Genomic DNA, 15,678 nt, shown 5'->3' on the forward strand with positions numbered 1-15,678 from the left:
CTACGCAGTATTATAAATAATCCCAAGAGCAGCCTGTCTGGACAGAGGAACCAATCCTAGCTGGATGTCCTGTAGCCACGCAGCCTCCTGAGGAGCTGAGAAATAGAGTTATCAGTGCCAGTGAGTTATCCCGCCTTCAGGAGGATGGAGCAGCAGGCTCTGGGGACTGGGGTAGATGCAAATCCTCATTATCGCTCTCTGCAGAGAAGAATCCACACGGACACACACACACACACACCCAGACATGGGCTCTGAAATGTTAATGTGGACTTCACCCCCATCCATACAGTGCACGCGGGCGTGCGCACACACACACTCTCATCATAAACGTGATCTGAAACGTGCTTGTCGACGCCTTGGACCGTTGGTGTAGCACAAGCACGCACTCACACTCACACGTGTCATAGACGCGGACTGAGTGTGAACGTGGACTTCCCGCACCGTGCAGCACACACACATGCACACACACAGTTTCACATCACACTGTTGTCCACAGAGACGTGTCAGTGTGACAGTTACCATCCTAACGTGCTTCTGCCTCCGAGAGCAGCCTGAACGGAAATCCTCGCAGAAGCCAAGCGGCGGCACCAAGCCAGGCGTCTCTGGCTGGGCGTGTGAGCTCCGTGGGAGAATCGGCCTTGCTTGTGGGGAATCCCAGCTGGGGGTCCTCACCAGGAGAGGCTGGCTGGTCTCTTTCCAGGACAGCTGTATGCTCTCCCTACATCTGGATCTTCAGGGCTCTGAACCACTCACTGCAGCATTGGTTCCCCAAGGGCTGGATTTTCCCAGGACTCGTATCCAGGTGGTTAATTCATACCATGCGGCATCGGGGTGCATGTATGGTGCCTGTGGGGTGCAGGTAGCAGAAAGGGGATGTGATCCTGGGGTAAAGTGGGCTCTCGCCCCTGACTGCTGTCCTCAGAAGGGAGGCATTCTGTTGTGGCTCCGAGGGTTAGGCATGGCTGAAAAGAGGAAAAAAAAAAAAAAAAAAAAGCACAAGAGAGACAGAAAGAGAGAGAGAGGGAGGTGGGGGAGGGAGAGAAGGGAGAGGAGGATTAGGAGACAGAAACTCAGGAGAAGCCACAGGAAGGGTCTGAGAGGAGGTCCTCCTGGATGAGGGGTCCCTCCCTCCAAGGACAGTGTCCTCCTTAGAGACATAAGAGGAGACCCAGACACAGAGGAGAAGCCACAGGAAGGGTCTGAGAGGAGGTCCTCCTGGATGAGGGGTCCCTCCATCCAAGGACCCTGTCCTCCTAAGAGGCAGAAGAGGAGACACAGACACAGAGGAGAAGCCACAGGAAGACGGAGGCAGAGACGAGAGGGAGGCGGCCACTAGCCCAGGGCTGCCTGGAGCTCCTAGAAGCTAGAAGAGGCAGGAAAGAACCTGCCCTGGAGCCTCTGGAGGGAGCGCAGCCGTGGGACCCCTTGACTTCTGCCCTCTGCCCTCCAGAACTGTGAGAGTACATCTTTGTTGTTTTAGGCATTTCTTTCATTTTAAGGCACTGAACGTATGATAATTTGTCATCACAGCCACAGGAAACTCATACACAATATATACATAGGGATACATATGTATGTTCATATATAGAGATTTTTCTTACATATTTATTATGTTACAAAATTTGGTACCACGTATACATACATATTCTTTGTGTTATAGATTGACTTCGCCCACACACGTCTGGTGTTTAATTAATAATATGTGTGATGGATGTATGTGCACACACACGGAGACGCACACACAAACAAACACGCAGTTAAAATATTATTGGAAGGGGATCTGGGAGACGTCAGGAATCTGACCTTTGGTAGCAGACCTCTGTTCCTTTCCCTGTAACACGTTTCATCTGTACGGCACTTGTTCCACGGCTAATGATCCTTGGTATTTGGTTCTGTTCGGAACATCCATGGACATAATTGTTTGATGCCACTTGGTTTTGAACAGGACCCAAATATCAAGGACCGTTTGGGGTGGACCAAACATCTGATGGACGTTTCGGACAGACTCAAACATGACCAGATATCAAGCATCTTTTGGTGTGGACAGAATGTCTTACGGACCTTTTGCACAGAACCAAATTTGTCCAGGTATCACGGACCGTTTGGATGGGACCAATCATCCTAAAATAACCAAGGCCATCTTTTTCACCGTAACTCAGCTTCTCTGCACATCCGATCTGCTGGGGGTTCCTCCTCCATCTGTGCCTTGCATCCCATCATCACCCGCCCTTGGATTAACAAGTCACAGGTTCGGGTGATGGGATAAAAAACCTGTCCCTTGGTAACAGTCGTCACCACAAGCATCTCACTCTTCCAGGGGCTCTGTGATCTCCCTGTGAGCTGGAACGGGGCTCTTCTCTTCTCTCCATCTCTCTCTCAGGGGTTTGGTCCTTCCCAGAGTGGTGTCACAGTAAGACGAGCTTTGAAAGCTGATTCCCATGGAGGGGGGTGGTTTTACCAGCACCCCTTTCCCCTGGTCATTTTGGAGGTGGCTGCTGCCTTACAGGTGCGCGATAAAATGTGTGCTGAAGAGTTGTGTTGCTCCTGAGACCAGCTTATCTGGAGGGTCTCTGAAACAGCTCCCCCTTAACCGCCCCTTACCTTTTAACTGAGAGCGAATCGCAAGGCAGCCACAGCAAGTTTTTTCAGAGGTCGTACACACAGTGCTGAGTGTAATCATTTTATTTATGTATCTTTTTTTTAGGGCCGCACCTGCGGCATATGGAAGTTCCCAGCCCAGGGGTCAAATCACAGCGGTAGCTGCCAGCCTACACCCCAGCTGCAGCACTGCAGGATCTGAGCTGTGTCTGCAACCCACACCACAGTTCACGGCAATGCCAGATCCTTAACCCACTGAGCGAGGCCAGGGAGTGAACCCACATCCTCACGGATACAAGTTGGGTTCGTTACCGCTGAACCACGATGGAAACTCTTATTTTTATTTTTAATTTAAACTTTTTTGTTGCAATATAGTTGATGTACCATGTGCTGTAGTGATCATTTTAAATACTGCTTATCAGTCAGGTGAGACTGGGCTTTCTAAGAGCCTTTGTAGCAGATGAAACAGACGCCGAACCTGTGGCATGAAGGTGGCCTTCAGGGGCTTTCGACTGCGAGTTCGCCAAGGAGGGATTATCAGCAAGAGATGATAGATGTTGAAGGACGGAGACTCCCAACCTGACAGTACGAGGAGGTCAGGAATGGAGCGGGAAATGACACAGGAGACTGAGAAACCGCATCAGGCGTGGCAGAAAAAAATATATATAAGGCAGCCAGAGCAACTGTCCCCTCTAAAGAAAGAAGTTTCTGGCCCTGAGGGCTGCATGCCAAAAGAGGTGACCTCTTTTGAGATTGAGACTGAGAATTGAAAATGGGCTTCGGCTCCAGGAAGTTATTAGTGACCCTTTATCTCAGTGGCCTCCAGGCCCCCCAGGCTGCGGATTCCTGCCTGGATGATCGCGGGAGAGAAGGGGCTGGAGGGGGAGGCAGAGGCTTGGTGAGCTCAGGTAGCTCTTATTCCTGCCTGGATGATCGCAGGAGAGAAGGGGCTGGAGGGGGAGGCAGAGGCTTGGTGAGCTCAGGTAGCTCTTATTCCTGCCTGGATGATCGCAGGAGAGAAGGGGCTGGAGGGGGAGGCAGAGGCTTGGTGAGCTCAGGTAGCTCTTATTCCTGCCTGGATGATCGCGGGAGAGAAGGGGCTGGAGGGGGAGGCAGAGGCTTGGTGAGCTCAGGTAGCTCTTATTCCTGCCTGGATGATCGTGGGAGAGAAGGGGCTGGAGGGGGAGGCAGAGGCTTGGTGAGCTCAGGTAGCTCTTTGGGAGGAATTCCGTACCATGGGAGCCGGAAGGAATGGATGGAAGCCGATGGGGAATGTGAGTCAAGAATATGATTTTTTTAAGATGGGAAGTAAGGAGCATTATTTTTTTTTTTTTTTTTGTGGCTGGGGATTGGTCCAGGAGTTGTATCCTTGAGAAAGCAAGAAGGGAGGGCATCCTTGTGAAGACAGAGGGGTGGTGTTTAGAAAGGAGCAGCATCTAGCCTCCATCAGCATTTTTATGTGTAATTAAAAAAAAAAAAACTGTTGAGGGCCGCACCCACGGCGGATGGAAGTTCCCAGGCTAGGGGTTGAACTGGAGCTGCAGCTGCCAGTCTATGTCACAGCCACAGCAACGAGGGATTGGAGCCACGTCTGTGACCTACAGCACAGCTCATGGCAATACTGGATCCTTAACCCGCTGAGCAGGGCCAGGGATTGAACCTGCATCCTCGTGGATACTCGTTGGGTTTGTTACCACTGAGCCATGATGGGAACTCCTCCATCAGCAATTTTAATACGTGGGTTCAGATGTGGGGTGCTTGCTGGCTGTGCAGGTCCAAGTCCGTGGATGCTTTGGGCTCATAGCTTCCATGTTCTTGAGGCGATGGAGGGTAAAATCAGCAGGTGATTGAGGGGGGTAAGTCTTGGGGTTCCGTGGAGGAGGGTACAGAATACTTACCAGAAGGGGCTGGAGGATTCCTAGACTGTGGAAGCTTGGTGGGGGCACCTGGACACCACGTTTGGCATTCACTGTAACGTCAGAATGGGCGGAAGCTGGTGTGGCTGTTTATGTTCACGGTGGGCAGTGGGGTGGAGGCAGGGCTGTACTGACCCAGAGCTGTGCTTACAAGCTCAGGCAAGAAAATGAGAGGGCCCGGGATTCAGGGTATTCGTGTAGGAGTGTTTATGGTTTCCTACCACGGGCTTTTAGCGGGGACTCAGGATAAAGAGAGGTGCCTTTCAATGAAGGGTTGGCAGCTTCAAGGCATTCGGGAGGCCAGTGAAGTGGATAGGGGCATTAGCAGGGGTGAGCTAGAACAATCGAGGCTTAAGATCAGAAAGAAGTTGTAGCCCTGAGCAGATGGAGGTGCGGTGCGATGCGTAAGGGAATGCATTTGGGTGGAGAAAAAGCATCATTGCAGGAAAGATTTCAACGAACCAAAGGGTGAGGGTGTTGAAAGGATCAGAGCGATGGCAGTTCCCTGGTTGGCAACTGGTTAGGATCTGGTGTTTTCAGTGCTTTGGCCGCTGTTTAGTCCCTGGTCTGGGAACTGAGATCCCGTGTCAAGCCAGTGCATCCTGCAGCCTCTGCCCCCTCCAAAAAGAGAAAGGATCAGATGGACATATATATATATGTTAAGAATTGGCAGGAGTTCCCGTTGTGGCTCAGCGGGTTAAGAACCTGATATAGTGTTGGTGAGGATGAGGGTTTGATCCCTGGCCTCACTCAGTGGGTCAAGGATCTGGTGTTGTTGCAGGCTGTGGTGTAGGTCACAGATGTGGCTAGGATCTTGTGTGGCTGTGGCTGTGATGTAGGCCTGCAGCTGTAGCTCCAGTTCTACCCCTAGCCTGGAAACATCCATATGCCATGGATGTGGCCGGCAAAAGACAAAAAAAAAGGACTTAGCTCAGCAGAATTGGAGACCAGGATGGCAAAGCAAGAGGCCCAGTATTGAGAAATGAGGGGGACGGATGTGGGTATCAAGAGAATTCCCGTGATGCCTTGGGGTACAGAAGAATGAACGTGCATGGGAGTTGCCTTCCCAAAATGTGTCTCTGACGAAGAATTATTTTAGGTTGATTATTGGAAGCAACACAAGACTCAGGAAGTCTTTCTTTTTAACTCTCCTTAGCTGCCTAAAGAATCTACATAGAGGGCTTGCTTCCAGAAGAGAGCTGCGAGCAGAGAGGTCTGCAGAGAACATGACCCAGTGTGGAGGGGTCCGCAGGGTCCAGAGACCAGAGGCCCCTCTGGGCCTCCCTGTCTGCCTGGTCCAGCAAACATCTCTTTACACACTTTGGCTTTTCCATCTCCATGTGCATCCTCCCGCTGCCCTTGGAAGTCCCAGACCACTGCCCCCAGCATCGTCTTTTGTCTTTGGAGGAAGGTGGCACTTCGGGGGAGGGGCTCAGTCCTTGTGGTGATGGCGTCAGTTTTCCTGGGTCTCCTGCACCTAGACCCATTATTAAGTGCTGGTGTGACATTCTCCCACTCCTCTGTCTCACGTCCATGTAGTCCTTAGATTTTAAGAACCTACAGGGGTAGAGGGAAGCATCTTCATTCCCCACCCCCACCCCCGAAGTGGTGGCATTGGCTGACAGGGGGTGTGAAGCAGGAGGAAGGGCTGAGCGAGGCCAGGGCACAGGGCAGACGTGGACTTTTGCAGGGGCTGGAGCGCAGGCCCTGGGCAGGCTGACCCGGGGTCAGGCTGCTGATCCTGGGATGACCATCTGCTGATTCTGGGATCGTGCTGGCTGAGACACCTGGGTAGGGTGTGGAATCCGGGGTGAGGGCTGGTGACCAAGGAGGGCTGGGCTTCTAAGGCCCCTTTGTCACTGGCGCTGATGGAGCCAGGAGGCTGTGGGAAAGGCACAGTCCCCTCCAGCTCCTCAGGTGGGGATGCTTCTGTGGCTCTGATGCCCCCCACATCTCTAAAATGGCTCATATTGACACCAGTGCCGTATGGACGGCAGTTAAGAATGGCCTGGAAACACAGAATACCAAACGCAAACCAAAATAATCAACGATCTCCACTTGGAATGCATGAAATTACTGCTTTAATTCCACTGGAGATTTTCTTCAGTACCTTGTTTTAGTTCGCAGTACCTCCTTGTATCCCAGATTTCTTATAGATCCCCCGAATATAGTTGGAACATAAGAATTGCCCAATTTTGTTCTTTGGCATCTATCCAATCCCCCCCCCCCTTAAACTTGAGAATTCACGAGCCTTTCATAAAAGATCAACATGGTTTTATTTTTATGTTTTATAAATCATCCAACTTTTTGAGGTACAGTTTACAGTATTAATTTCAAGTGTACAGCAAAATGATTCAGCTATATATATATATTCAGATATATGCATATAAATATATATATATAAATACACATATATTCTTTTTCAGATTCTTTCCCATTAGGGCTATTGCCACATAGTGACTGTAGTTCCCTGTGCTGTGCAGTAGGTCCTTATTGTTTATCTTATAGGTAAAATTCTGTGTACATGCTAATCACAACCCCTAATTTATCTCCTTCACCCCTACGATCCCTCAGTTTGTTTTCTATGTCTGAGAGTCTAGTTCTGAAAACCACCCGATGTCCTTCTAAATGTAAGCAGATCCACTACACAGAAAAAACAATCACAGCAAAGCACTCACCTCGGCAAGGATGCAAAGCATATAGGGTGCCATTGAACTTGAGGATTCCTGTTTGTACCCACGCTGAAGGGGGAGTTAAATCCTGTCCTGTGTGCAGTTTGGTCTCCCTGAAGCTGATTTCCTTGTCTTTCAGCAGAACTGAATGCCAAGATGGTTAAAAAACTCACACACAGGACATGTTTTGAGTAGAACACAGAAGCCGCTCTTTGTGGGAGCAAAACTGGCCTGAAACATTATCCCTGAGAAATGTGGCAAAGAGAGGACTTGCCACCTGCTGGCCCCAGGAGCTGCTGCTTTTGCTAAGGACAGTTAGGAACTGCCCCAGGCGGCTGCCAGGAGAGCAGGCTGACACTTATCTTGGTCACTGGGCCCCCCGTGATCCTTGTAGAAGTCACTTTCATGGTATTAAAAGGTGTCTGAGCTGAGGTCAAGCATCTCTGGTCGCACAGACCAGAGACAGAGTCTGGTTCTGTCAATAAGACAAATACCATTTATGTTGATGGTATGTCTTTGGCCATAGGCATACACATATGGCATACATGTACATACATGTGTGTGTGTGTATCTACACATATTTATGCACGTGCGTGTGTGTATACACACGGATATAGTTATATATACACACACGCAATGTACATTTACTTATAATTTACACTTGGATTTACAGAATTCTCCACCTCCTCGGAAGAGAAGATTCCGTTAAACCTGAAAGAGGAAATGAAGGAATAAGAGCAGAATCCCAGGGAGGACCTCAGGTTTCAGATCTCCGGGGTGAAGCTCGGTTTTCTCACTCTCTGAGACTATTTTCATTCCAGAGTGACCGTCTGCAGCCCTGAACTGTACCTCCATGCATTCGACAGAGGGCAGAGACGTGAAAATAGAGGTGGTCTCGGCTGCACTTAGGCGAAACATGTACATGGCGCCAGTTTGTAAAAACTGAGACATGTGTCCTGGTTTGGGGAGTTTTTGAACGACGGTTATTCCGCATCTTGGTCGCATTGTAAATTAGTTTCTAGATCACTTCATACATGTCACTGTCCAAATATTCTTTTATTACTGCTGCTGAAATAGGCAGTTACCTGTGGTTATTGGGAACCATTAGCATAACCGCGTACTGACAGTTCAGGATGCACAAGAGAAGGACTTAAGTGCAGACAGACGTCCTTGTACGTGGGGATGATGATATTAACAAGCGTCGTTCTGGACACGGACGACACCGGGTCGAGAATAATTAACCATAACCTAGGGAAGGAAGCAACACTGCACTGGCTGTGTAGACATAGCAGCAAGTCTAATCATGAATCTCATGCATCCCTTTTGTCTCTTTCAAGACAGTACGTTATTACACTGACTTTGCCACTTTTCAGCTGTATCACAGTTTTCTTACTCTCTCTGCTGTCACAATAAATGACCAAGTGTTATCGAGATAATGTAACGAGTTGCATCCCACGGGTCTTTGTGGTAATAGTCTCCCTTTATGAAAATGCCCTAATTTGACAGATAAATGTACAGTCGAGTTTCTAGTTGGATGGAGGCAAAACCATGAGTGTAAATGCATATACCTTGAGCTGCACAGACACATGTATAAATAAGAATATTTCTAACAGGGTGTTATGTAGCTTGGTTCTTTTAATTTCATTGAAATAATTGGTAAGGAAATTGAAAGGTGACTCAGGCCCTTCTGGGGAAGTCCAATAATTTTCTCATGGCAAGTCGGAAATTTTCAGATTGGTTTGTTACAATGGTCTGTGATCCAAGCACACACTGCTTCCTGATGCCTTGGCAGGTTTCTCTTACTGTAGTTTCCCAGACACCGTTACGGCTTTCTTCTGTGTTGGCTTTATTCAATGGGTGTATGGCAGTTAATCCATAATAAAATTTATGATTTCATATGAGAGGTATGTGTGGAATAATGCTTAAGCATGGGGAGTGACGGGGAAATAGATACGTTGCAGCATCCTCCCAGACCGTGGGCATCTCTAAGCCCGCTTCATCCTGGACCACTGCTCCTGGGCTGACAGGAGATGGAGTTGTTCCCCAGATTCTGACCCTTGAAGGTGACACGAATTCTGCATTCCGCTGGTACAGAGAGAGAGATAGAAAATACATCTATTGAAAACCTCTGCTAAGCCCAAAATGGTTATTAATGATTAAACAACTCGTAGATGATACCCTTTGCTCCTTACTGAATTCATTGTTTTAGGAGCATTCTCTAAGCATTCTTGTCTGTTTCTCATACGAACCGGATGAGGTGGGTTTCATCGTTATCCCATTTCATGGATGAGGAAATTGAGGCTTGGAGTGATTTAAAAACAGCATTTGGTGTTAAACATGTAATGGTTTCCTGGGCCAGAGTGAAACGAAGAATAAACACTGGGGTTTAAAGAAGACGTATAATGAGCTACTTTCCATTTGGAAGGAGAAGGTTCCATTCTTTTAAAAAAATTATTAAATTTTATTGGAGTATAGCTGACCCGCACTGTTGTACTGGATGAAGGTGTACAGCGAAATCAGTTGGACCCATATCCATTCCTTTTTATTCTCCTGTGAAGGTCACTACAGAGGGTTGAGTAGCGTTCCCTGTGACAGACGGTAGGTCCTGCTTACCCATCCATCGCATGCGTGGGTGTCAGCATGGAATGCCAGCCCTGTACGTCAATCCCAAGCGCTCACTTTATCCCTCACCCTAGTGCTTCCCCTTTGGTGACTGTAAATTTGGTTTCCCAATCTTCGAGTCTGTTTCTGTTTTGGGGAACAAGTTCCCCCGCATCATTCTTTATTAGATTCCACACATGAGTGGTATCGTGTGATATTTGTCCTTTTCTGTCTGACTTAGTATGATCATCTCTAGGTCCATCCACGTTGCTGTGAATGGCAGTATTTCATTCTTTTTTACGGCTGAGTAATATTCCATTGTGTACACGGACCACCTCTTCTTCATCCATTTCTCTGTCGATGGACACTTAGGTTGCTTCCATGTTTTGGCTATTGTGACGAGTGCTGCAGTGAACACTGGGTGCATGGATCCTTTCTAATTATGGTTCTCTCTAGATATAATCCAGGAGGGGGATTGCTGGATCATATATATACCAGTTGCAAAAGGGTATTTGGATGATTCCACAGTGTGATAACTATAAAGACCTGAGGGTGATCATTGGTCCTTGGTAACCTCCATTTCCCCCTATTTAATCCAGGTTTATTTATGGGAAGAGGACTCTACCCCATTGATAGCAAGACAGTACTGTGAAATAATCCTAGGTCTGAAGCATGTGCTTTTGAAAATAGCAACAAAGCCAGTTGTGTAGTGAACTGAAAGACATTGCTTCTGCTAGGATATGTGAGAAGGAATTAGCCCATTTTATTAGTCAATACCTGAGGGACAGAAAATGTTGTTTTTGTCAACCTCATGGAAGCTAATCCCATATGGGATTTTGTTATGTGCCAACTATTGCTATAGTGTATGTGTCTCATAAGATGCAGACAATAGAGGAAAACAATTCGTCATACAATGTTAACATGGCATTAGGGCAAGAGACACTGAAAACTTTAAGTATTGCTTCAAATAAACAACAGAGAATGATGCTAAAAGATAAGTATTCCCCTTTCTGTCCTCAGAAAATGTTTCTATATCCATCTTCTATACCATTATGTTTGAAAAAACCTAATAAAACTTTTCCAGTTCCTTCTCGATTTCCCCATAAACTCTTCAAATCTTTAACCAACAAAGAAGCAAGACTATCGCATTGTTTAAAAAAAAAAATAGATGGCTTAGCTCTCATTAATATGGCAGGCATTTAGTGATCCCCAGGGTGACAGGAGATGCCATTAGATATGCGACTTTTCCAAAATTGCTCTTTGAGTATTTGACAGTAACCCGTGGGAAGGTTTAAAGCTCATCTTGAATTTCTTGCCATCATGGTTATCAGCATCCGTCCTTTCCCCAAAGCATCCGTCCATCTGTCAAACAAGCACTTAACCTGTCACTTCCTCCTCAAGCAGAATAAACCGAAGCTAAACAACTCTGCTTTCCTTCTTTCAGGGGTCTTTACTGAGACATCTACTCTATCTTCTGATTCATCGCCATGCATTTTTACTCTATGCCTATTTTCTTTCTTTCATTCAAATTATTATTATTATTTTTAAGGGCTGCACCTGCAGCATATGGAAATCACTGGGCTAGGGTTTGAATCGGAGCTGCAGCTGCAGCTGCACTCTGTGCCACAGCCATGGCAACACTGGATCAGAGCCACATCGGTGACCTACGCCAGAGCTCATGGCAGTGCCTGATCCTTAACCCACTGAGCAAGGCCAGGGATTGAACCTGCATTCTCACAGACACCATGTCTGGTTCTTAACCCACTGAACCACAGTTGGAAGTCCTCCATTTAAATTTTAAATGAACACAAAATATTGTAACCACATAAAAAGAGTCAAAATAATGTAAAAATGCCCTTCTGACCAGCAACTAGATGAGATGCTTTTTATAAATTTTTCTTTCTTTCCATCTTCTGCCCTCCTTCCCTCCCTCCCTGCTCCCTTTTTCTCTCTTTCTTTCCTTTTCGCCATCTGGGCCAGGGATCAGATCTAAGCTACAGATGCAACCTTTGCCTATTATAAATTTTTCAAAGCACTTTTTTGAGAGACTAAATAAACCCACCTTCCTTCATGCATGTGTTCCATCCTTCCCAAAGGTAACCTCTTACTGACAGTCACTCTATATATTCATCTGTGTGTCTTTTATCTAATGACTAAATCCCACATTTCCCTCTAAGAATAGAAATCTGATCATTATTGTACATTTTTCCCTTAACTATACTGACACACATGGGTCTGGTTCAGTGTCCTTAAGTGCTGCAAAGCACTGTGTGATATAGCAATAATATGCCCATTTCTTCTTAAAAGTATCTTACTTCTTTTGCCATATTTTCTTGCAAAAACAATACAAGGATTAGCATCCTCAAGCCTCCTCCTTATACAGGCCTGTGAATTCATCTGGTGATTCCTTTTTTTTTTTTTTTTTTACATTTCCCCCCCCCCACCCTTTGTTCTGTTGCAATATGAGTATCTAGACATAGTTCTCAATGCTATTCAGCAGGATCTCCTTGTAAATCTATTCTAAGTTGTGTCTGATAAGCCCAAACTCCCGATCCCTCCCACTCCCTCCCCCTCCCATCAGGCAGCCACAAGTCTTTTCTCCAAGTCCATGATTTTCTTTTATGAGGAGATGTTCATTTGTGCTGGATATTAGATTCCAGTTATAAGTGATGTCATATGGTATTTGTCTTTGTCTTTCTGGCTCATTTCACTCAGTATGAGAGTCTCTAGTTCCATCCATGTTGCTGCAAATGGCATTATGTCATTCTTTTTTATGGCCGAGTAGTATTCCATTGTGTATTGTATATATATATATCACATCTTCCAAATCCAATCATCTGTTGATGGACATTTGGGTTGTTTCCATGTCCTGGCTATTGTGAATAGTGCTGCAATGAACATGTGGGTGCGTGTGTCTCTTTTAAGTAGAGTTTTGTCCTGATAGATGCCCAAGAGTGGGATTGCGGGGTCATATGGAAGTTCTAGGTATAGATTTCTAAGGTATGGTGATTACTCTTGAGATGGGATTTCTGTGTAATAGGATGTGCCTGCCCGCAATTTTACCTGTTATCTCCAAATGTCTTTCTCAAGTAGCGACAGTCATTTTCCAATACCCATCGTTGCATTTTTGAAGTGGGTGGTTGTGCACCCTTCCTGCATTTCGGGTACTCCAGGTTGCTGGACACACCATTTCTACTTCTTGTTCCAGTCCTAGAGTCATCTCTTTTTTCCTGGGAGCCCTGGTTCCTTTTACTGGAGAGCAGGCTTAGAAGTCAAGTTCTGGTACCAGATGGCTTGTTGCTAGTAGGGGGTTGTTTCTTCAGGCCTTGTCAGCTGACAGAGCAAGAAAATATGCAGTCTTCCATAGGTATCTGGTTTGGACTGGTGTCTGGACACCCTTGGATATGAAAATCCATGGATGCTCAAATCTCATATAAAAGAGCTTAGTATTTTCATAGAACCTATGTAATTCTCTCCTCTATTTTAAATCATCTCTACCTTACTTATAATACCTAATGTTACTCACAATACCTGATACAATGTAACTCACAATACTTGATACAAGATAGTACAATACAATGTTAATAGCTGTAAATACAGTGTAAATGCTTTGTACATCATTGTCTGCTCCTGGAAACTTCAGGTTTTTGCCTTTTGGAACTTTTTGGAATCATCCCCCAATGGTTGTGATCTGTGATTGGTTGAGTTTGAGGATTTGGAACCCTGGGTTCTGGAGGGCTGTGTGTGTGTGTGCACGCCGACTCCTGTTTGTGCATGCGTCTCTAAATATGCTGTTTGCACATTAAGCCATAGCTGAGTGCCTGAGGATGTCTCCAGCTTGGAGCCATGTGCAGCATGGACCATTCTCACCTCCTCCACTGCTTATCTGCTCTTGCCGACTGCTAACTTGCTCTGACCATTTGCCATCCGTGTACTTAAAGCCTCCATTCCAGTATGTGTGCATGGGACTCAGAAACGTTAAGCTGTATCCGTGTGAGTAACAGTTTTATCAGCTAGAGGGCAGTGCTTGTGTGCCATTCCTTTTGTCTTTAGTCTCACACAGCCACCAACACATGAAGTAATATTCGGTCAACACCGTCCCCACCCAAACATCCCTCTGGTAACACTATTAAATTCTTCTGTCACAGTATGCATTTCATCCTGGAGTTCCCTAACTTTCTCAGCAGTTTTGTTATTGTTTGAGTTTGCATACCTTACTTTCAGTCTTTGTGCTGTAAAGTTCTGTGACTTGCGCCAAAAGTCTAGCATCATGTATCCACTGCGACTGTCTCATACCGCATAGTGCCCCCACCTGAAAAGTATCCCCAGCTCCCCCACCCCCAAACCTGGCTGACACCGGATGTTTTTAACCTTGTCTCTAGTTTCACCTATTCCGGAATGCCATAGAAACGGAATCATGCAATGTACAGTCTTTGCAGACTGCTTTGTTTTTTTTAAAGAAAGGCTGCTTTACAGTGTTTCAGATGGACAGCCACGTAATCGGTCATTATACGCACACATTCTTTTCCAGATCCTTTTCGTCATAGAGACTGCTTTCTTTCACTTGGCAATAGGCATGCAAGGTGCCTTGGTAAATGTCTTTGTGCTTTTTCTCACCAAACAGGGTCCCCTTGTATGTGTGACCTCCATCGCCTTGGTTCAGTAAAGGACCTCATTTAGTCATCTTGTCGCTTTAATAGTAAAACCCATCTGGAGTTCCTCTTGTGGCTCAGCAGGTTAAGAACCCAGCTAGTATCCATGAGGTTGCGAGTTCAATCCCTGGCCTCGCTCAGTGGGTGAAGGATCCGGTGTTGCCTTGAGCTGTGGTGTAGGTTGGCAGATGCGGCTTGGATCTGATGTGGCTGTGGCTGTAGCTGGCCGCTGCAGCTCTGATTTGACCCCTAGCCTGGGAACTTCCATATGCTGCCAGTGCCGCCCTAAAAAAAAAAAGAAAGAAAGAAAAAAGAGTAAAATCCATCCCATTACACATCCCAGTGACCTGGTTCCTAAGAAGGACATTTCCGTGTGCCGAGAATCCTGCATCACGATTCCCTGTGTCGGGGAGAAACCCTGCTCTGGCAGGTGCTCTGTTCTTTTATGATTTGGGGGCATAGCCGACGTGGGGATGGCTCCTCCTTTCTCTGCGGTCCTGAGCTCTCGACCCTGTTGTACAGAAAGGCTCCACGTCGCCCGCCTCCCAGACACACAGGTTCCTCAGGCGTTGCTTGACTCTCCTTGCTGAACACTTCCTGACAATAAGGGGCACCTAGGCGCTCTGTCCTGCCTGATTCCTCGGAACTTTTCCCAGTTTCCTGTGGCTGCCATCACAAATCATTACATTTCTAGGGGCTCCAGACAACACATGTGGCTAATCTTGCTCCTCTGGCAATCAGAAGTCTGCTTGGGTCTCATGGGGCTCATTGCAAGGTGACCTTGGCTCATGGCTCCCACGCATCCTTAAAGCCCACAGTGGCGGCTCAGGTCTTCCTCACACAGCTGTATCTCTGGCCCTGCCTCCTCCACACAATACAGCACCCCTGGGATCACCTCAGGTCCACCTGCACAAGCCAGAATAATGCCACAGGTCCAGTCCTTCCCTTGATCACATCTGCCAAACCCAGTCTGTCCTGGAAGATGCCAGCGTCACAGATTCCAGGGTGGGAAGTGGTGGTGGGGGAATCGCTCTGCTCCCCACACAGGTTCACCCTGGAATTCATAGGACTTATCAAGCGAGTGGGCATAAGATCTTCAAGCCTCTGTAGTCTTACATGAAAAAGGACGTAGTGAAGTGAGTTCCCGTCTGTGGTTCAGAGACCTAAATGCATTCGTGTGCGTGGGGATGGGTGGAGAGTGTTCGGAAATCTGCAAAAGAGCTCCAACCGCCGGCCCTC

Source organism: Sus scrofa, chromosome Y, assembly GCF_000003025.6.
Source record: "Sus scrofa isolate TJ Tabasco breed Duroc chromosome Y, Sscrofa11.1, whole genome shotgun sequence".
Lineage (NCBI taxonomy): Eukaryota > Metazoa > Chordata > Mammalia > Artiodactyla > Suidae > Sus > Sus scrofa.